General features: G+C 43.1%; 1 protein-coding gene across 2 annotated transcripts in view; it reads right to left on the bottom strand.

Moving 5' to 3' along the window:
* TSPAN9 (tetraspanin 9) overlaps window positions 1-21235 on the bottom strand; it is a 219532-nt gene extending 198297 nt beyond the window's left edge. For both annotated transcript variants that reach the window (XM_054999114.1, XM_054999116.1), the window contains exon 1: window positions 21153-21235. The gene's annotated coding sequence lies outside the window, so the exon portion shown is untranslated. The remainder of the gene's footprint in view (window positions 1-21152) is intronic.

The raw sequence follows: 21235 nt of genomic DNA, 5'->3' as shown, positions 1-21235 counted from the left end.
ATTCACAAAAGAAAATCTCAAGGCAGTAGCAGAGGCTGCTCTCCTGGGGACCAAGAAAAGCAGAAAATACTGTGATGGATCCGTGTTTCCAGCACTAATCCCCAGCAGCACAACATGCTTTAAAAGTGCAGCTGTTTTATCCGGGAATTGAAAATATGCCATTCCTCCACCAAACAAAAGCAGTGACACAGGTTACAAACAACTGTTTCATTAATTAGTCATCTATATATGGGCGAAAGGAAGCACAGCAGGTGAAATGCACCCAGAAAAACCTTGCAGAGTTCTTCTAGAATTGGGTTTCCAAAAATTTTGATAGATCAGACACAGTTTTTTTGATAGACGGGGGGGGGGGGGGGCGGTGTTTGTTGAAGGGGCATGTCCAGAAGAGCCTTTTGGCACCTTAAAGGCATTTATTATGAATGAATTTTTGTAAGCCAAAGCCAACCTCATGAGATACCTGAGTTGGCAGAGATATAGATATAGATATAGATATACACACACACAGGTACAAACAGAAGAAATGCCAAGGAGAAGACTGGATCATGAGATAGTGTACTCTGTGAGAATCAACCGATGGATAGGGGAACCACCCACCTTGTCTAGAGGTCCTTGGAGGACGGGTTGGATAAAACTACACTAAATAAATATTAATTGGTGGTTAGGCTAAGTGGAGGATTATCGGTTATAGAGGCTGGATGGTTTGCCTCAATTTTTTAAAAGCTTCTTATTTTAAGAAGTGAATGTATAAGAGATCACTAGGCCTGAAACAGCCATTATTAATGCTGATGAAATTTACTCAATGTGGGTGTTTTCAGAAATAGCAGAAGGATCTAGATTGTTGATATTGAATATCTGGGATTTTGAGACACAAGTTTTAGCCAAATTTTTCAGTTTTGATTTGACAAAAATTACTGTTGTGAGCAAAGGGATTGCAAAGTAGGTCTTAGAAGCATCAGTAAATGACAGCATGTCTCAAGCATACGTGTGATTTTTTTGTCATCTAGATGCAGGATTCCAAAGACCTGGTGAAATCCCTCGAGTGCTTCTTTCCCATGTGTCGAGATGATAAAAATGTCATCAATAAATCTGAAGTACAGGAGGGGTGTTAACAGGTAGGACCGGAGGAAGCACTGCTCCAAGTCAGTCATGAACATGCTGGCATATTGCAGTACCATGCAGTTATCCATTGATCTTCACCAAATCTGAAGCGGTTGCAGGTGAGCACAAACTGGCACAACTAGGCAGTGAAGTCAGCTGTGGTGTTGTTAGTGATTGTTACTCAAGGCTTGTAGTTCATCTTTGTGGGGGATATTGGTGTATATAAAGCTACCTGGAAGACTGTTAACAGACTGTATGGCAAAGGGTCTGAGAATCGAGTCCATATATCCAGAAACCACAATAGAGAAGGTGCCTATGCCTGAGACAACAGGACATCCTGTGTATTTGGGGCAGAAAACAAAGTGCCTGGTCGCGTTTCCTGTGGTGTGTCTGTATAGATTTGTTCCTTTATCATTCCTTTATAATCCTGTTTAAGGGGGGGGCTATTCCTGAACAGGGTCTGAGATTAGTTGTTTGTCGAAAGCAGTATTGGAGAGTTGTCTTTCCGCCTCCAGAATGGAGTCAGCTTTCAGATTCCACATGAAGCTGTATTGTACCTTTGCATCCTGACGCCATTCTTTTGCAACACCCCTCGTGCCTTCTGACTGAGATATAAAGGTGTCGGGATCTCCATTTCTACTTGGATTTGATGACAGGAGCTTTGACTCTTGAAAGCTTATATCCTGGTTGGTTTTTAAGGTGCTACTAGACTCGAATCTTTCTGTTCAACTATGAAGCAAATCTGTTACAATAAATTATCTGGTTTTATTTATTCAAACAGAAATCATGTTAATTTTAATGAAGACTACAAAAATAGTACAGCATCTATAAAAATACTGGCTCAACGCTTAATGAGGTCCCTAGTTCTGAAATACAAAAATGAAAGTGGCTTTCTGAAGGCAATTTTGTTATTGAAATGTTGCAAGCGCCACCTAGTGGGCCACGCGGGTAGTAAGGAAATGAAACAGTTCACATAAACAACAGAGAATCAGAACACAAAAAAAATAGATTTTCAAATGAGACCTTAAACACAAGACATTCATTTGAAGCAATTCGGCCTCTGCAATAAAATTATAAGAAGCTATGAGGCATCATACTCATGCTGAGTTAGCATCTCATGGAGTGAAGGCAAAAATTCTGTAGATGTGTATACAGCATGTGTTTTGGACAAGTTCATTTTCTGCTTGGACCTATCTCCTGAGCCAATGTCAACTTGAAAGAGCAAGACAAAAGCAAAATGTGGTGAGTACAGAACCTATTTTCTAAGTAAGCGTAACACAGAAACAGAAACACACTCATAGAGCTGAGAGTACCCCAAATGTCATCTAGTCCAACACCCTGCACAATGCAGGAAATTCACAACAAACCCCCACTGCCTGAGTAACCCTTCTCAATGCCTAGAGGACGGTATTTGTCATTCCTTGTGGAATGACAAAGACAGAAGCCAGAGCAGAAACCCCTCAAATCTCCCTTCTGTAAGAAGTCTTCGAGAAGTAAATGGAGTGAACACAGAACAAGCCCATCCTGGCCAGGTGGCCCAGTAAGACACCACGTGATCGATGGTGTCAAACACTGCTGAGAGATCTAGCAGAGCCTGTAAGGACACACACCCCTCCTGTCAGGGAAGACTGTCAACCAGTGGGATCAAGGGGCAGTCTCTGTGCCATGCCCAGGCCAGAATAGGGAGAAGGAACTAGATAATCCGCATCATCCCAAAATAACTGGAGTTGAAAAGCGACCACTTTTCTCAAAAGTTTTCCTTAAAAGGGCAAGTTAGACACTGGGCCATCATTGTTCAGATTTAATGCATCCAAGGATTTCCCCCCAGTAATGGGTGAGCCACTGCCGCTTTTTGAACCAGATCCTTCCAACAGTGATGTTTTCCTAAGTTATACAAATCACTGGAGTAATTGCCCTCTAGTAACTTCATGCAATTAAGATGGGCATCAGCAGGACTCAGCAGGACTCGTATCTCTAAGCATTTTCTACAGGCTGCACTAACTAAAAGGTATTCATATGAACATCACAGGCAGGAGTGTAACAAATCATCCAATTTGCATCCTATTAATGGTTGGCACTAATTTAGCCTTGCAAGAATTTTTCTTATTCGCTAAATGGCCACAGACCCCACTTCAATAGGATCTCTCAGACAAACGCCCTCTTAGACAGAATGTATCTTTATAGTACAAAATAAGCAGGGTTCTGAGCATTTGGTGTTTTACCAAAACCAGAAGAAACCTTGTCTGTGAGCTAATGGCTTTTGCTGAAAAAAGATTTAACGTGTTTTATTAGGCAAGAAATTAAAAAATACATAATGATGCTAAATCAAAAAGAGTCCAGTAGCACCTTTAAGACTAACCAATTTTATTGTAGCATAAGCTTTCGAGAATCAAGTTCTCTTCGTCAGATGCCTGATACAGAGACTGGTCAAATACAGAAGAGCAGGAGAGAGAAGAGGCAATTAGGGGGAGGAAGGGGAATTGCCTCTTCTCTCTCCTGCTCTTCTGTATTTGACCAGTCTCTGTATCAGGCATCTGACGAAGAGAACTTGATTCTCGAAAGCTTATGCTACAATAAAATTGGTTAGTCTTAAAGGTGCTACTGGACTCTTTTTGATTTTGCTACCACAGACTAACACGGCTAACTCCTCTGCATAATGATGCTAATTAATCCTAAAATCATTGCCTCAAAACATAGTATTAATATCAAATCTTTTAACATTCTCATCTCAAATATAACTGAAAAACATGAGGTTTAAAAGGACTGGATTTTAACGAACTTGTCTTGGAAGCCCGATATCCAGATAAAAATATCTCACTTAAAACCTTCTTCCTAAAAGTTCCTTCGACAAAAGCCTAATTAGCTCTCTTCATGACACTTTTTATAGCTAAAGTGACAGTCACTGTTTTAGATAGATCTTTATAATTTTAACATGTGATTATACTGTAGATAATATGATTGGGTCTCAAAAAGATTACGAGATCATGTCTAGTGCACCTAAGATTACATATGTGACACTGCTTGTTAGCAACTCAAGTAACATTTTAAAAGTTATAATTAACTCTTACAATTCAAAAGCTATAAATTTACTCTTTCTTCAGTTACATTAATTGGCTGTCAAACATCAAAGAGATCTCGTACTTTTTCTAACCATTTAATGAATTCTCCATAAAGGCTAGGAAAAGTACATGAGATGACGTGTTTAGTATGAGTATACCTATAAACAAATGTATATGTAACAGAAGTCTAAAGAACAGACTGCATCTGTGAAGTCAATGAAGAGTCCAAGTTGCATCAGATGCCAGCGATTTCATCAGCAATGTGTAAAGCCAACTGGTTAGCACACTGCTGATGTAGATACTGTTTTTTCCTGGGATCCACGATGTGAAATGCCAGGTACCACATAAAACAAAGTTGCTGAAGGGCACTGAGCGAATGCAATAATGACAGAAAAGTAACTTTTCTTTGCCACCCTCACCACCACAGAGCTCTGAGTTCTAACTAGGGGTGTGTGCTTTCGGAATCCGATTCGGGTAAAATACCGAAATTGGACCCAATCGGGAAAGCTTCGGAATTTCCGAACCGGGGCCAGCATGATTCAGAAATCCCGAAGCAAAGCTTCCCGAAGCATTCGGAATGCTTCGGAAAGCTTCGGGGGACCCAGGGGGTTAGGTTTAAAGGGCCCTTTCGGAAGCAGCAGCCCCTTAAAACCTAACCATTCCATCCAACCCTTTCCTCCCCACCTCCCCACTTACCTGGCACCGGCAGAAGGGAAGGCTGGCCCTCTCTGCTGGTTGGCCATACCGGCCACGGCGGCAGCAGTAGGGAAGGCCCTCTCTGCCGGCCGGCCACACCAGCAGTGGCAGCAGCAGGGAAGGCTCTGGCTGCACTAGGTAAGTGGGGTGGGGGTGGGTGTTTAAGGGTGGGGGCAGCCTCCCCCCTCCCTCGTCACTTCAGTGTACTCCGAATCTTTATGGAGCATCCCGAAGTAACCTGGAAACCCGAATCCGAAGCGGCATACCACTTCAGATTTCGGGGATTTCTGAATCTTTTTACCCGAAGTGGGAAACCCAAATCTTTTCGGGTTGCACACCCCTAGTTCTAACTTGTGCTTGGCTGGTTTCTGCACAAGTCTTTCCCTACTATCACTCTTACAGCCATCCTAAACATTTCAGTTAGCCCAGTTCTGCAGAGAACTAAGAGCCTGACTGTATTCTAGAGTGTGAAAGATGGCACCTGCTGAGAAGGCCTCTCAGTGCCAGAGGCCTACACAGCTATCAATGCTACCACCACCAGCCCTGTCAACTAGAAAATTCCCAGAGCTATAAGGAAACAATCTGGATCCATCTTCCTCTGTTCCCCCAATCCTGCAGGCACTCTGAGAGCCAAGCTACAAGTGACGCCTGACACAGGTTGGACACTTGTCAGCTTCCCTCAAGTTTTGATGGGAAATGTAGGCATCCTGGTCTTGGAGAGCCAAGCTGTAAAACCAGGACGCCTACATTTCCCATCAAAACTTGAGGGAAGCTGACAAGTGTCCAACCTGTGTAAGGCGTCACTTGTAGCTTGGCTCTCAGACTCTTTAGTCTACAAGCAAAAATCTGGCCCGTCTCTCCCTCTATCTCAATGGCAGACACCACCGTTAGTTTTAAACAACCTATTTAAACCTCATATTTTAGAAATACCAAACAGATACCCAAATAAATAAATGAGAGCCCACTGCAGTACATTGGAATTTTTGATCCAATCTAAATTAAAGGGAAGGTTTAGGTTGATACAAAAAAGATCACAAATGACTCGTTCAGAGTAGGGGGGAAGCTACATTTCCAGCTCTCAGACAGCCATTCTTCAACATTTCTTTCAGAAATTTCACCTGATTATATCCATTGCCAAAGATAAACTTCCTGATAAACAATGCACTGATAAGACAAACATACTGAACCTATGGCAAATGGATTTTCACCCTGGATGACAGAATGCAAAACACCAAGTGTCTAAATTAGATGGGTGGTCCTACTGCTGCAGGGTGAATTGTGGTTGTGCAAAAGTAGATTTTTCAGGTAGTTCTTTATCATGGAAAAGAAACGGGTCGTTCACACAAAATCAAGATCCATAGTGCGAAAAAGTAGGCAAGTATTGTCTCGGTCGGCACAAGTTTCTGGGCATCCTCCAGGAAGATAAAAATGAAAGTTTAGAATCAGAATTTAGTAATTCTGGGTAGAGATTGTGATGCCAGAATTTTCAAGGATATATTCATTGTTTAAATGTGACTACTTTTGTCCACAGTTAATATGTGTATAACAGATACAGAGGAGTTAGCCGTGTTAGTCTGTAGTCACAAAATAGTAGAGTCCAGTAGCACCTTTAAGACTAACCAACTTTATTGTAGTATAAGCTTTCAAGAACCACAGTTCTCTTCATCAGATGCATCTGATGAAGAGAACTGTGGTTCTCGAAAGCTTATGCTACAATAAAGTTGGCTAGTCTTAAAGATGCTATGTGCATAACACACTCTTGAGGAGAGCAATATTTTCTGTGATATACACGTGTGCACATGCTCTCTCCCTCTCTCGTACTGACTGTTTTTGAAAGTCTCTTCATAGAAAATAAAGGCATTTATCTTTTGTCAACACTCTTGCCCCCACTGCACTTTCAAAATATTTCTGGGAGTGCCTTTCACACAGGAAAAATATGTTTGTAAAAAATCATTCCCACACGCACAAAGTTCGGCTCTCTCTGTGTATATATACGTACTGGCATTAATTCTGTAATTTCCCAAACTGTATTCTGCAAGAAACGATGAATGAAAGATTCCTTTGAGCCCAAGTACCTACCCACAGACAAGACTACAGCATGTCTGTTGGGGCCTAGTCTCCTTCTAATGATCCTCCATTGGACAGAATTCTGCCTCTCTCTGCATCATGATCAACCAGATCATTCAATCACTTCTGATGCAGTGGGGAAAGAGGTGGCGGAACTCAGTGGTGGAACTCACGACCGCACAATAACGTCACTTCGGGCCAGATGGAACAGGGGGAGAGTTTTTTAAAGGTTAAATTGCCCTTGGTGAAAATGGTCACATGGCCGGTGGCCCCGCCCCCTGATCTCCAGACAGAGGGGAGTTTAGATTGCCCTCTGCACCGCCGAGCTAACTCCCCTCTGTCTGGAGATCAGGGGGGCGGGGCCACCGGCCATGTGACCATTTTTAAGAGGTGCCGGAACTCCGTTCCACCGCGTTCCCGCTGAAAAAAAGCTCTGAGCAAAAGTATTTGCTCTTGCAAGAGGACGTACTTTGATTTCTAACAGTGTCATCCGAAATGGAGTTACAGCCTTCTACATCCATCTACATCTAGAAGATTTAGAAGGGTGTAATTCTGCTTAAGATGGCAGTGTGGATGAATTACAACTCTAGATGCTGGAAACCTTCCTGCTTCTCCCATTCATCTTTCAGTCTCTGAACTACATGAGATACACATCCAATCAGAAATTCTCTGCAGGTCTCAACAGACAGGAGCTTGTTTTACATTGGCTGGATTCCCTGAACCTGACCCCACATCCAGCAGTTGTAGATGGCTGGTACTGGCCACCTCTAAGCCACTGTCTCTGGACAATAAACTGTTGTTAAAACAATCTAAAGCGCTTAGTCACTCTATTGTCCTTGGTTGCTATCAAAGGAAACATTCATGCAGCAATATAAAAGCAGGAAGCATAACTACAAATGCATGCAACTTGGGTACAAAAATATTGCTGACAGTTTTTGTAGCAACCGTGCCTATTTATAGACGATGCACAGCCTTGTGTTAATCTGCCTATACTTTTAAAAAGCATTCCACTACCATCATTGCGTTTGACTATCTCCACTTACAAGCAGAGACGTCCATCTGAGACATCAATTAAGCCATCGTTTTTAAATAGATGTCTTGCATTTGACATTGGTGGTCATTTAACACACAACTATGAAAATGTGTTTAAGATTAAAAGATACTGTTCATACTGCAGAGCTACAACAAAGTAGAGATGGCATGTAGGTCTGTAATGAGCCCTAACTTTAATTCCTGTTATAATGGCTCATATACAGTTTCTTTCTACTACAAAGCTTCCAAAACTACAAATAAGTGTAGCAACGTTAAATTGAGGTTTTGTTATGTTGGGGGACCTTTAACAGGGGCCTACTTGACCCCAATCCCTTATCTGTGAAAGTTTCAAATTTTAAAAATGATAGTGAGGGCAGGGCTGCAGGAGAATAAGGTGGCTAGAAATTATCACATCAGATGCTTCCAGATCCGTTCTGTTATTATTTCACAGTTCCCTTTTGCATTGCGGCTCCATTCCAGGAAGAGAGGAGGAACTTGGGATGTTGGTAATGGATTTTCCACAGGAGTTTATTCCTTTTAGATTAATGAATATAAAAATATAAACATGATGTAAAAGCCTGGCTTCCCTGAAACAAAAATGTTTTTTTCCCTTCTGCCTTTTGATTCCATACAAAACCCCACCGGGTTACCATTTGCAGTCAACCATACTTCCTTGCAGAACGTTCCTTTTCTGTGTCAAACGCAGCCTCAACTGATGCAGCACAGACAGCAAGGCACAGACATACTGTACAATAAAAGGCAGGGCTTTTTTTCAGCGGGAACGCAGCGGAACAGAGTTCCGGCACCTCTTGAAAATGGTCACATGGCCGGTGGCCCCGCCCCCTGATCTCCAGACAGAGGGGAGTTTAGATTGCCCTCTGCACTGCTCAGCGAGGGCAATTTAAACTTTAAAAAACTCCCCCCTTGTTCCAGCTGACACAAAGTGATGTCATTGTGCGGTCCTGAGTTCCACCACCTATTTTCCCAGAAAAAAAGCCCTGATAAAAGGGATGGAAAGTCTGACGAGAACAGTTTTAGTGAGGAGCCTGCGAAGCAACGTGAGGAACCTGTGAAGTACTTGTGTACAAATTTTCTACTTTGTTTTCTGAATGTTGAGTTTACACTCTGTGGATGCTCAGATGGTAAGCTCAAACTGCCTTTACAGGTAGTCTGGTCAAAAGAAAGATCTAGTTTTCTTCACACACACCCAATTCCTTCCGAATTCCAAGCTGAAGAGTTTAGGGTTATAAAGCGATGAGGCAAGTGGCCTGAGGGCACACCATCTGGCCACAAAGTGATCAAACACTTCTAGCCTTTTCTTTTTGTTCCTTGCTAAAGTTATAGGAGAGGGGTTTTGAGGCTTTGTGGCTAGAAGAAGATCTCCCAGGAAGGAAGAAGCCTTTTGAGGGGAAGCGGCCTGGGAAGGAACAAACTCAGAAGCCCTACCCTATATTCCATCAGGTTCGTTCCTCGGAGGTCAGGAAATCCCAGCAGCCATCCCATGCCTCCACCTGGTGACAACATTCCTTCTTCTCCCTCTGCAGGAATACCAAAAACAAACTGGGTACCACCCACTGCCACCAACTCTCAGAGCATCACCAGCTAACTGGAGTCACACACCTACCACTCTGTACCTGCACTGCTGTTTAGAGGCTCCACCGAATTGCTGCAAGTTAACGCAGGGGTGATCTACTGCAATTCTGCCCAGTCAAGCTATTGTACTCCAGGACTGGCAATCTGACCTGTGTCATGTCTGTGTACAGCCATGCCATGGTTATCTATGAGTTGTATTGCTTGTGCCACAATATGCTGAAGCTATCCTGCCTTATCGCTAACTTAATGTGTACTCTCTCTGATCATTCATAACCATATTGCAGATGTTACTTGCTTAGGACACAGAAAGGGCTTCCCCGGTTATCTTAGAGAAATATGTGTCCTTGGTGTGTCTAGATGCCAGCTTTCACTACTCTTCCCAGATGCTGGGAATACTGTATTTTATACTTGATGCAGGGCCGGCGCGCCCATGGAGGCCAGGTAGGCGGTGGCCTCAGGCACGAGGGAACTGGAGGGGCGCTGGAGGGGGTGTCAGGGGCTGAGGTGCGCGCAGCAAAGCTGGCATGACTGGGCTGCAGCTACTGCTGCAGCCAGCCAGCCAGCCCCATGCTGCCGCTGCCACCACCGTTGCATGCCCCAGCCGGGCGCAGCCTCCACGCGCCGCCCCAGCAGCGGCTCGGGGCTTCTGCGCGCGGCTGGGGCGCGTGGCAGCAGCGGCGGCATGGGGCTGGCTTGAGCGCTCCTCCGCTCCCACACGCCCCAGCTGGGCACAGAAGCTGCCGCCGCCGCCGCCGCCGCACGCCCTAGCCGGGCACAGCCTCCGGGCGCCGCCCCAGCAGCGGCTCAGGGCTTCTGCGCCCAGCTGGGGCTTGTGGCAGCGGCATGGGGCTGACTGGCTGCAGCTACTGCTGCAGCCAGCCATGCCAGCTCTGCTGTGAGCTCCTCCTCCCCCACACGCCCCAGCCCGGCGCAGAAGCTGCGAGTCGCTGCTGGGGCAGCGTGCGGAGCACGGAGAAGCTTCTGCATGCCGCCCCATCCATCTCGCGCTGCGTGATGACGTGACATCATCACACAGTCAGAGGTGTGCACGCGCACAGTGCGTGCGCTCGTGACCACGGGCACCAGAAACTCTGGGGCCGGCCCTGACTTGATGCATAGTCATAACTAAATAGATTCTCACAGAACTACTGTAGGCTCACGCGCCAAAACCTCAACCGTCATTTGGAGCATGGGAAAATCAACTATAACATAGACTGCTTGATTTGAATTGTCACTTCTGCCAAACTCCATGATGGAGTACAGACCTGAACTGCACAGATTCGAATAAAGCTACTTCCGCTGGAACCAACGTGTGTTCACTGTGGATGGGCTTGAGGGGTCTACCTGCCAGGGACTGACAACCTGCTTCCCCTTCCCAGGACTGAAAAGGCACGGTGTGTTTTCAGAGACCAGACTAAGAGCATTTAAACTACAAGGAAGTTTAATACATGAATAAAAGAATACATGTGCTCTGTTGAAGTTTTTGAGCTAAGCATGTGAACAAAGAAAAAAGGGACAACTCGCAGTCCTCTTTCCCTACACTAAGTACTTCTTCTAATATTTGTTTGTTTAGGACAGGCTAGCTTTACTCCGAAGCTGCAGTAGTTTAAAGTTCAGCATTACCCTTCATCTCCCAGTTGGGTCTTCTCTCGATTGTCCCTGCCATGTGGATAAGACAGCACCCCTAGGTAAAATCTTAATCCATTGTGGTTTGTGCCCATTCAAAAGGTTGCCCAAAGAGGAAGAATAAGAGAGCTGCTTCTTTGTGTCCTGAGAAGTTATAATCTTCCTTGGAGAGGATGTCCCACCTGGAGGTCATTGAGCCCGTTCTGCCCCAAATGAAGAGTTTACTTTCCAGCCATTTGGCTCTTTGCAGTCTTTGTCATAGATCCAGAGGAGGTAGCCGCTAACACTCTGCATTGTAACAACTCTGCATTGTTGTTTGGTGAGTTGGACCGGGGTTCTCTGGACTCAGCTCTTTCTCTGCAGTTGCACAGCAGCTGTGGGGAGGGCATTTTTAAAGAGCATGTGCATGGATTACTTCACATGGTACTCCAAAGTTATACAAATAACTAACTCCCTGCCGGCCTGTCTCATCTTGGGAAAAACAGCATGGAGAGGAAGGCAGGAGCCTTCCTCTCAAAATTGGGCTCTTGGTGACTTGAACTAAAATGCCTTTCTCTGCAGCTGCTCTGTGGAAGGGAAAGCAATAAAGCTTATGCTACAATAAAGTTGGTTAGTCTTAAAAGTGCTACTGGACTCTTTTTGATTTTGTCTCTTTGGGGTGAGGCCTGATAGCAGGACGTGAAGAAGTCAGCCCTTGTCCTGCTTCAGCCAGACTTATTACCATAACCGAAAGCTTGATGGCTCCGTTCTTTCGTTTCCTCTTTTCTGCCAGCTACTAGTATGCAGCTGGGCTCCTGTACATGGGCAGAGAGCATCACAATGACTTAATTATTCGGGTGAATGCTTCGGTGGAGGACATTTCTCCACACTGTCATTTGTGGCAGCCACACTTTAGAGGAAAGTCACGTATGAGACAACAGGAGACTCATACAAGCATGAGGTCTGACAAGTGAAAACTGAAGTGAACAACTCCTGAACAACAGACCTGGAACCATTAAGATGTTTTTGCTTCTTATCACAGATAAAAGATTAGATCTAGGGAAGGAGGACTGCATTTAAATTTATTTGATTTTATCTCTGCTCAGATGCTGGTTGACTGTATGCTTTTATTCATGTAGCCACTGTTTGCATACATAGCTGTGGTAGTATAGTGGTTAAGTGGCCGGGTTGCAAATCAGCACTCTGCTAGTTTGATTCCCATTACTTCCATGAATTCTGCAGGTAGCCTTGGGTAAGCCACTCCTCTCAGCCCCAGCTGTATTGTGGGGATAATAATAAAACTTTGTTCACCGCTGTGAGCGTGGCACTAATCTGTCCAGAAGGGTAGGATATAAGCACACTGTTGTTGCTGTTATTATATGCTTTAAGATAAAAATTTATTTTTGTGAAATTGCGGTTATTTGGTTTCTGCAGCTTTTAAAAAAGCCTCATACCTTAGTTCATGCTTATTAAAGTATAACAGAAAAGCAGGGAGGGTCAGCTTAGCTGAGAATATCTCCAGCAAATTGAGGTTTCAATAATTCTTTCTACCTCCATGATGACTGAATAAAGAGAGGAATTTTTTTTTTACCAAGTTTGTTTGTAGGCTGTTAGATTGCATGCTGGTAGAAGCAGAAAAAAACCCCTATTGGTGAAAGCAAACAAATGGGATAAAAGCTGCAGAGGCCAACTCCTCATTGTGGTCTAGCAACTTGAGGCCACGGTGAGCGGAGTAAATTTATTTATTTATTTATGCCCCACCCTCATTCAAGAGCCTGTACAAACAGGATGAGTTTGTAAGAACAGGTTTGCCAAATAGTGGTACTGTCAGCTGGTAAAACATGCTACAGTGAAGGAATGAAAATGCTGCGGCAGCAGAAAATGTTAAACGAGATTTAATCAAACCTGATATGGTAAAAGGAGAGAGGACGGAAGAGGAAAATGCATAAGGCACTGTCAGCAGTACTGTCCTTGGTATTTTGCTGTATCAAAATAACAGCAGTTTCAGTCCTCCCATGCTCTCAACTTGATCACAGGTTAAAGCTAGGTCACTATATAACAATGTATCTAAACTGTATAACGAACACTACTCCACACAGAAGTGTCTCCAACCATATCAATCCCTAACAAAATTTGTTCATTAGAAAATGTTGAAAATCACCCTTGGAGTAACAGTGGTTTTGATTTATACTGACCATAATGAATGATTTACTGTCAGTCAGAGTGTATTGTCTATAGCAGGGGTAGGCAAATTGTGGCCCGTGGGCCACATGCGGCCCGCTACAGAGTTTTTTGTGGCCCGCCAAGACAGTCAGAAAAATCCGCATTGAACCGAGATTTCCTTCTAAAATTAAATGTGCTTGCAGCTATAGATGATATGAAATTAGCACAATAAATACATTGAATAAAACTACCACTTTATATTTATATTAATTTATATTAATTTATATTAATTTATATTTATTGATTTTTATGATACAATTTATACCTTTTCTGAAATGCAGAGTTAACTAATGAATGCAATCATTTTAAAAGGTGCGGCCCTCTGCTAACCTCCGCTCCCGCAAAGTGGCCCCCGAGCCAAAACAATTGCCCACCCCTGGTCTATAGCCATAGGCTGTCACAAATTTTCCAAACATCAGATTTACTGATTTGTCTCCAAGAGAAGGTAATAGGAAAGTTTATCACATTTTTATTAGCACTGGGTAGATTATGACCTAATCACTAAGATTCCTTCACATTTATCATTAGCCTGATATCCCTGGAAAAAATACAAGCTGGTCATAACGGTTATATTGTGTTTTTATGATTAATCAAGAGTTAAATTTACATAAGCAGTATATAACATAGCTTTAAATTCAGATGAAACAAATTTAATTCCTGAAATACACAAATCTTCCCATAATGTGATGGATAATGCATTATAAAAATTGCTAAAAGGAGCAGTGATAGAGGACAAGCTATGATAGATATTAAGGGGAATCCACAGATTACAATGAGCTATAGATTTTAAATGCAAACTGAGAAATGAAGTGGTATAATTAAACTGATTTCAAAAGAAGGAAAGGTACATAGGCTAAACCAATTTCCACTATAAAATATTTACATTATTCATGTTGAAAATATATATATTTTTAAGGCAGCAGTGCAAACAAGACTTCGAGTCAAGTTATGTCAAACATCAGAATGAAAGTTGGCCTTCGGTGCTACTTTTTGCTCCGTTCACTGTGTTAATGTGCAAACACTAGCTTAGATTGGAGAACTATTACTGCTTTGCTTTTGAAATGTTTTTTGTGTGGCCAGCAGTACACCACCCGAGTTCACATATTAACTGAAAACAGATGTTTAGTCCCATTTGGTACTATTCCTTTTTATTTTTTAAAGCTTCTTGGATAGGCAGAAATAAAATGCAAACGAAGACATTCTCCTCAACCCTTTCTTACTTTCCATTTGGCAAACAATAAATATTTTTTCATGTATATGTAAGACAGTGGAAGTCGGCATAGTTATGCATTATAACTGATATCAACAGAATCAGAGCCAGGTCTGTAAGATGTCAAAACAGACACAGAAGCTGTGCTGGTCCCTTAGGAAAAAATCACAACACCAGTAGTGCAAAGCCTTTTATTTAGTGCCAACTGAGGCTCAAATATGTAATTTAGCTACAAAAAAAACTGTACGTGTGCATAAGGGAGAGAGAAGGATTGTACCACAGCACTGGGGAAAATGTGTTTTAATCCCCCCCTCCAATACAGTTTCTCCAGTTAAAACTGTTCATCTTGGTACCCTTTTTCCCCCCTACAAGGGCTAAGAACAGCTGTGAGGGAGGCATTCTTATCAGGAAAATGACACTGGGGAGAGATTTGTAGCCCAAACTTATATCCCACCCTTGTCTAATGGCTACATTATGCAGTATTCACAAACCATGGATTCCCAACATCACAAGTTGGTTTACTAATACTAAAAAACTAGTCAGAAAGTTTTGATTTCCATAGAACTCTTCCTCCTTGCTCCAAAAATAGAAAAGGAAAATATATTTCATGGGAAATGTCTGTGTAGAGAGATATTGGATTTGATTCTGCGTAAGTTTCAAGACCTAGTGAGAGATGTAGATATTGTTGCACCACTTGAGAACAATGACCACAATGTTATTAAACTCAGGGTTCTTGTCATTGACGTTACCCCTCCAAAACCTTAATTTCAAAAGATGGAACTTGACAAAAAAGGAGGGAAATAGTTAAAAGGAAGCTGAAAGGGAAGAGAGTTAAATCTTTAGAGGATGCTTCAAAGCTATTTAAAACCACTCAAGTTGAAGCCTGTATAGAATTAATTCTCCAAGATAGGAAATAGATGCAGTTAGCCGTGTTAGTCTGTGGTAGCAAAATCAAAAAGAGTCCAGTAGCACCTTTAAGACTAACCAATTTGACCAGTCTCTGTATTATGCATCTGACGAAGAGAACTTGATTCTCGAAAGCTTATGCTACAATAAAATTGGTTAGTCTTAAAGGTGCTACTGGACTCTTTTTGATCAAGATAGGAAAGGTACTCCCAAGTCTAAGAGAATGCCTGTATGGTTGCCTGTATGGTTAACAGTTCAAGACAAGGAGGTCTTAAAAAGGAAAAAGGTTTATTTTAAAAAGAGGGAAGTTTGCCCCAATGAAGTGAACAGAACAGGTTCTGGCAAAAGAAATGTGAGTTACTAATTAGCCAGGCATAGAGAGAATTTGAGGAGCACATTGCTAAAAGCATCAAGATGAACAATAAACATTTCTTTAAATGTATCCAGAGCAGGAAACCGGCCAGTTGGGCTTTTGAATGACCAAGGAATAAAAGGACTGCTAAAGGAAGATGGAGAGAGGGCAGAGAAGCTCAATGAATTTTTTGAAAGTGTAGGGCATGGACCTATGCAATGTGATTTTCAGGAAGGGAGGATGAAGGACTGAGTCAATTTGATGTGACGAGAGATAAAATTTTAGATCTGTTGGGAAAACTAAAAACCAGCAAGTCTCCAGGTCCTCCTGATGGCATACACCATAAAGTTCTTAGGGATCTTAAATGTTAGATGGCTGAACCACCGACTCATATATGTAACTTATTATTATTAAAACCAGTCACTGTACCAGAAGACTGGAGAGTAGCAAATGTTACACTGATTTTTAAAAGGGGGGCCAGAGGGGAACCAGGAAATTACAGGCCAGTTAGCCTAACATCTGTCCCAGGCAAATTAGAGGAATCTGTAATCAAAGATAGCATTATCAGGCACATAGAGGGAAAAGGCCTGCTGTGGGAAAATCAGCATGACTTCTGCAGAGGGAAATCCTGCCTCACCAATCTTTTGGAGTTCTTTGAGAAAGTAAACAAGCATGTACATTATGGCAACCTAGTGGACCTCATATACTTGGACTTTCGAAATGGACTTGGACTTGGACTTGCCCACTAAAGACTCCTGGGTAAACCTAGCAGTCATGGGAGGAGAAGGCAGGACCTCTTACAGATTAAAAACTGCTTAAACAACAGGAAGCAAAGAGTAGGAATAAATGGACAGTTCGCGCAATGGAGGGAAGTGCAGTGGGTCCCACAAGGATTGGTACTGGAGTTGGTGTTATTTAATTTGCTCATAAATGGTCTGGAACTGGGGGTAAACAAGGTAGTGGCCACGTTTGCAGATGACACAAAACTATTGAGGATGATGTAAACCAAAGACAACTGTGAAAAGCAACAACCCAAATTGGGTAAGTGGGCAACAATGAAGTTCAATGTAGGCAAGTGGAAGGTAACGCATATCGGAACAAAAATCCAAAATTCAAATATATATGAATATGGTCCACACTTGCTGAGAATGAGAGAGAAAACCAATTTTCTTGGATCAATGGCAAAATCTTAATATTCCTATGACAAGACACGATCTAATAGCCAGTTTATTAGTGGCTGCGAAAACAATGATTGCCTTACAGGGGAATAAACAAGTTCCTCCTTCAACAGACCAACGGTACTCGAAAGTATGGGACCACTTTATCATTGAAAAAATAACAGACAGTCTACCACAACCTAATATATATCCTAAAACATTATTTTACAACAAATGGTTACCTTTTTTTGAGCATGTCACCAAAAATGAAGTACAAAGTACTTCATGAAGTAGATGAAAATATTTTTGTGAACATACAGGGGGCAAAGGGGAAGTCGCATTTTAGAATGTGAATAATTCTGTAACACAAAGGTTACACTTTCCTCTGTGTTCTAATGAGCTTTTTTAGCATCTCCTATCCTTTAAAGAAAAAGTAGTTTCACCCTGATCCAGAAGATGGGTTACATTCCAGCTCCCCTTGGGATGTATAGGTATGTCAGGCATTTTATAGCACTGCAACCATTCTGCTCTGGTTGTCCAGACCGGTTGCTGAAATCATATACGGACGGCATTAATGAGTCCTTACTGTCCATTATAAATTAACCATTATAAAATTATCCCTACAGGAAAAAAAGATACGGCCAATCGTCACCCAGCCTCTAACCTGCCTTTCTGGGCAAGGTAATTGAGAGAGCAGTGGCAGACCAAATCCAGGTCTTCCTGGGTAACTCATCTGTTCTGAGTTTGGACCCTTTACAGTCTAGCTTCAGGCCAGGCTACTGGGGCAGAGATGGCACTGGTGGTCTTAGCTGATGATCGCCAGCTGAACGTAGAAGACAAAGGTGATGCTTCTTTGTTGCTGCTACTATATTTATCTGATGATATTGCATATCATCTTTATTAAGACATCTGGAGGCAGAAACAGGCCACAAGAAATTTGCTTTGGATCGTTTTAAATTGTTCTTTATGGACCAGAGGCAAAGGGTTGCCATCAGCGTGGGATTTATCCTTTAGGGTTCCACAAGACATAGTCTCGTCTCTCATGCTATTCAAACTCTATGTAAACAGCTTAGGAGAAGTAATTTGTGGTTTTAGTAAATTGTCATGTGATTTAAAAAAAAAAATCAAAATGGAAAGTATGTACCGTAGGTTTCATTCTCTTTCTAAGAAGCATACGAAGTCTATACTGTCCCAGTTTTGAATGAGTTCTACAGTCTATACTGACTCCTACATAGGAATGAGAAGGCCTAGAAAAAAAAATTAAAAATCAGGAAAAAAATGATAATTTATTTTCCAACACAAAAACTGACATTTGGGAGAGAGCACTGGAGTAAAAATTGTGTAATATTTTTTCTTCTTTGAAATGAATATTTTTAAAGACAATTTCTGTTCAATCATTGTGTACTATGATTGTTACCTAAGACAATCTGCAACATTAGATAATTATTCCTGTGTATCATACAGTAGTACATAAATCTTTGCCATTAAGTCTCAGCTGACCTATGGTGACCCCCATAGGGTATTCAAGGCAAATGAGTAAAGGTGGTACCAGCCCTGGACTTCCTTGGGAATCTCCCACCCAAGTTCTAACCAGGGCTGACCCTGCTTAACTTGTGAGACATGATGAGATCAGGCCAGCGTGGGCTACTCAGGTCAGGGCAGTAGATGCCTATCACTGCTCCTCTAGTCTGACATGGAAGTATTGCATATATTTCAATTTCTGCAAACGTTTAAATAAAAACAAAACTTTTTTCCTTGTGGCTTCAGAACTTGCATCAAATATTTGTCTGTATCCCAAAGGAATTTGAAACTCAGGGGAAAGAAGCTAGACACAAACATTTGGATTTTCGCAATAAAACAGGAAGAACTGTAAAGCTTGCTACTGGTTAAGTACATTTGATTTTTAACTGAGCAAAAAAAAAAGACTTTGGTTACTAATAGGAATTTAGCTAAAACAGCATTAAGGGATTAGAAAAATCTGAGTAAACAATTAAAATGATATAGTTATTTGTTTTTGGTTGAGAAGGATAACGATAATTGAGTCTTAAGTACAAATGGCTCAAAAGCGTTTTCTTTGTCTAAGTACTGACAATGATATTTGCCAGGCTAATGGGAAATATTACATGTAAGATAGAGATGCCAAAGGAGGGGAGGTGTAAAAAGTTCACCATCTCACGCTGGACTCCTCTGGGCAGTGTTAACCACTGCCAGAGATTCTGGAATAAGAGACATACATCAGATTCATATCTGTGTACTATGAATTACTAAACTCCTCTTTGGATGCTTTGATGATTATTGTGCTACTCAATGACCAAGGGCTAGATTCAGCAAGAGAGATTTCTATCAGCCAAATGGGATTTTCTCACCTCCCCCATCTTGCTACACCCAAAGAGGTTCCTGAATGCTGCTTCTGGGAGACAGAGAGTCCCAGAAACAACCTGGGGGTCAAATCTGCAAAAATCTACACACTTACTGGAAATCTACCACTAGATCCAACCCACTGGGCATAAAACTGAAGTCTTATTAAAGCAGCAATGATTTCCTTCTCTTGGATGAACAGTTTCAAAAAGAATAAGTTTCAGATCAGTAGCTGTGTTGGTCTGTAGTAAAAGAGCAAGATTCTAGTCCAGTAGCACCTATCTAGTTGGGCTTTAAGGTGCTACTGGACCCCGTCCCCCCAAAAAAGAGTAAGAATTTTCCTTCCCAGCATTTAAAGCAACTGTGAGGGGTTGCCAAATTTGTCAGCGGAGCAACAGGATGTTTCCCTCCCGAGTCCCAGGTAATTTTCCTGATCTAATTTGCTCCTTCTCTTGAAGCTGCTAGAAACCCACAGGTATGGTGTGGTGCAAGTCCTTGCCAACTCGGGCTAATGTCAGGTTTAAATGAGCAAGTCCGATCTAGTAATAGCAGGGAAATGAAGATTAAAAACCTTTCTGGCCCCAGAGCTGCTTCCAAGATCAAAAGAGCAGGCCTGCTTGGCTGCTTTGAAGTAGAAACAAACAAAATGATGCAACTTCTGACCACAGATTTTCCATGTTTTATCTAATTAGACCCCTAACTTTCTTTAATTAAGAACTGAAGTTGAATGACTTAAGTTTTGAGAACGCTCCGTTTTTAATTATGATAATAAAGCAAGAGAGAACTCAAAAGCATTTTAATATCCAGTGAATTTCTTTCTGTCCTTTGAGCCTGGAAGAAGGATGAATTAATTTCATGCCTGTCTCTCTCCATGCACTGGTACCAGCATACCTAAAAGACTGCTTAGATTCTGCCTAGCCCTGCTTGGCCCCTCCCCTTCAGAGGCAAAGTGGGCCACTTCGAGGGACGGGGCCTGTCCAGTACTGGCACCTACAGTACTCAACTCCTTCACAAGAGCTCCACGCTTGGCACCAGCTTTGGGTGCCATAAATTTCCATCCAATAATAGTGGCAGTGGTAGTAGTAGTAGTAGTAGTAGAAGAAGAAGAAGAAGAAACAGCAACAACAACATTTGATTTATATACCACCCTTCAAGGCAATGCCACACTCAGAGCAGTTTACAAAGCATTTCATTATTACCCCCACAACAATCACCCCTGTGAGGTGGGTGGGGCTGAGAGAGCTGCTATGAACCCAAGGTCACCCAGCTGGCTTCAAGCTGAGGAGCAGGGAATCAAAACTAGTTCTCCAGAACTAGTCCCACCGATCTTAACCACTCCACCAAACGAGCTCTGTTTGGCCCAGCCCCAAACTCGACAACTTCAAGAGGGCCACACACGTTCCTACCTCACAGGGCTGTTGTGAGGGTAAAACCGGGGAAGGGAAAGCCACTGGCGTTGCCCGAAGGAAGGAAAGCAGCCCGCTGGGGCCACGACGGGGCTGCGGCTGGCGGTCCCGAGCAGGCCCAGCGCAGACCGACCGGGGGAAGTGGCGGAGGAGGCCGAGCGCTTCAGCGGCGCCTTCCCCTCAGAACCCGGCCGACGGAGGAGCGCCTCCGCCTTCCCTCCCGGCGTTTCCTGCGGGGCGCTGGAGCAGCGCCGCCGCCGCCGCCAAAGCGCCCCGGTCCCGCGGCCGCGGAGAAGCGCCGCCCCCCCCCCCCCGCCTTCGCCCTCTGCGCGCCCCCCGAGGCCCCGCGCCAGGGGCTGGGATGCCGCGCCGGGCCCCGAGGCCACTCACCGCCTGCCGGGGCCGCTCCTCCGCCGAGCGATGCGGGCGCGGGGTCCCTCCGTCTCCTCCCGGCAGAGGCTGCTGGAGCTGCC

Source organism: Eublepharis macularius, chromosome 15 (assembly GCF_028583425.1).
Source record: "Eublepharis macularius isolate TG4126 chromosome 15, MPM_Emac_v1.0, whole genome shotgun sequence".
Taxonomy (NCBI): Eukaryota; Metazoa; Chordata; class Lepidosauria; order Squamata; family Eublepharidae; genus Eublepharis; species Eublepharis macularius.
This window is presented reverse-complemented; position numbering and strand designations above follow the sequence as displayed.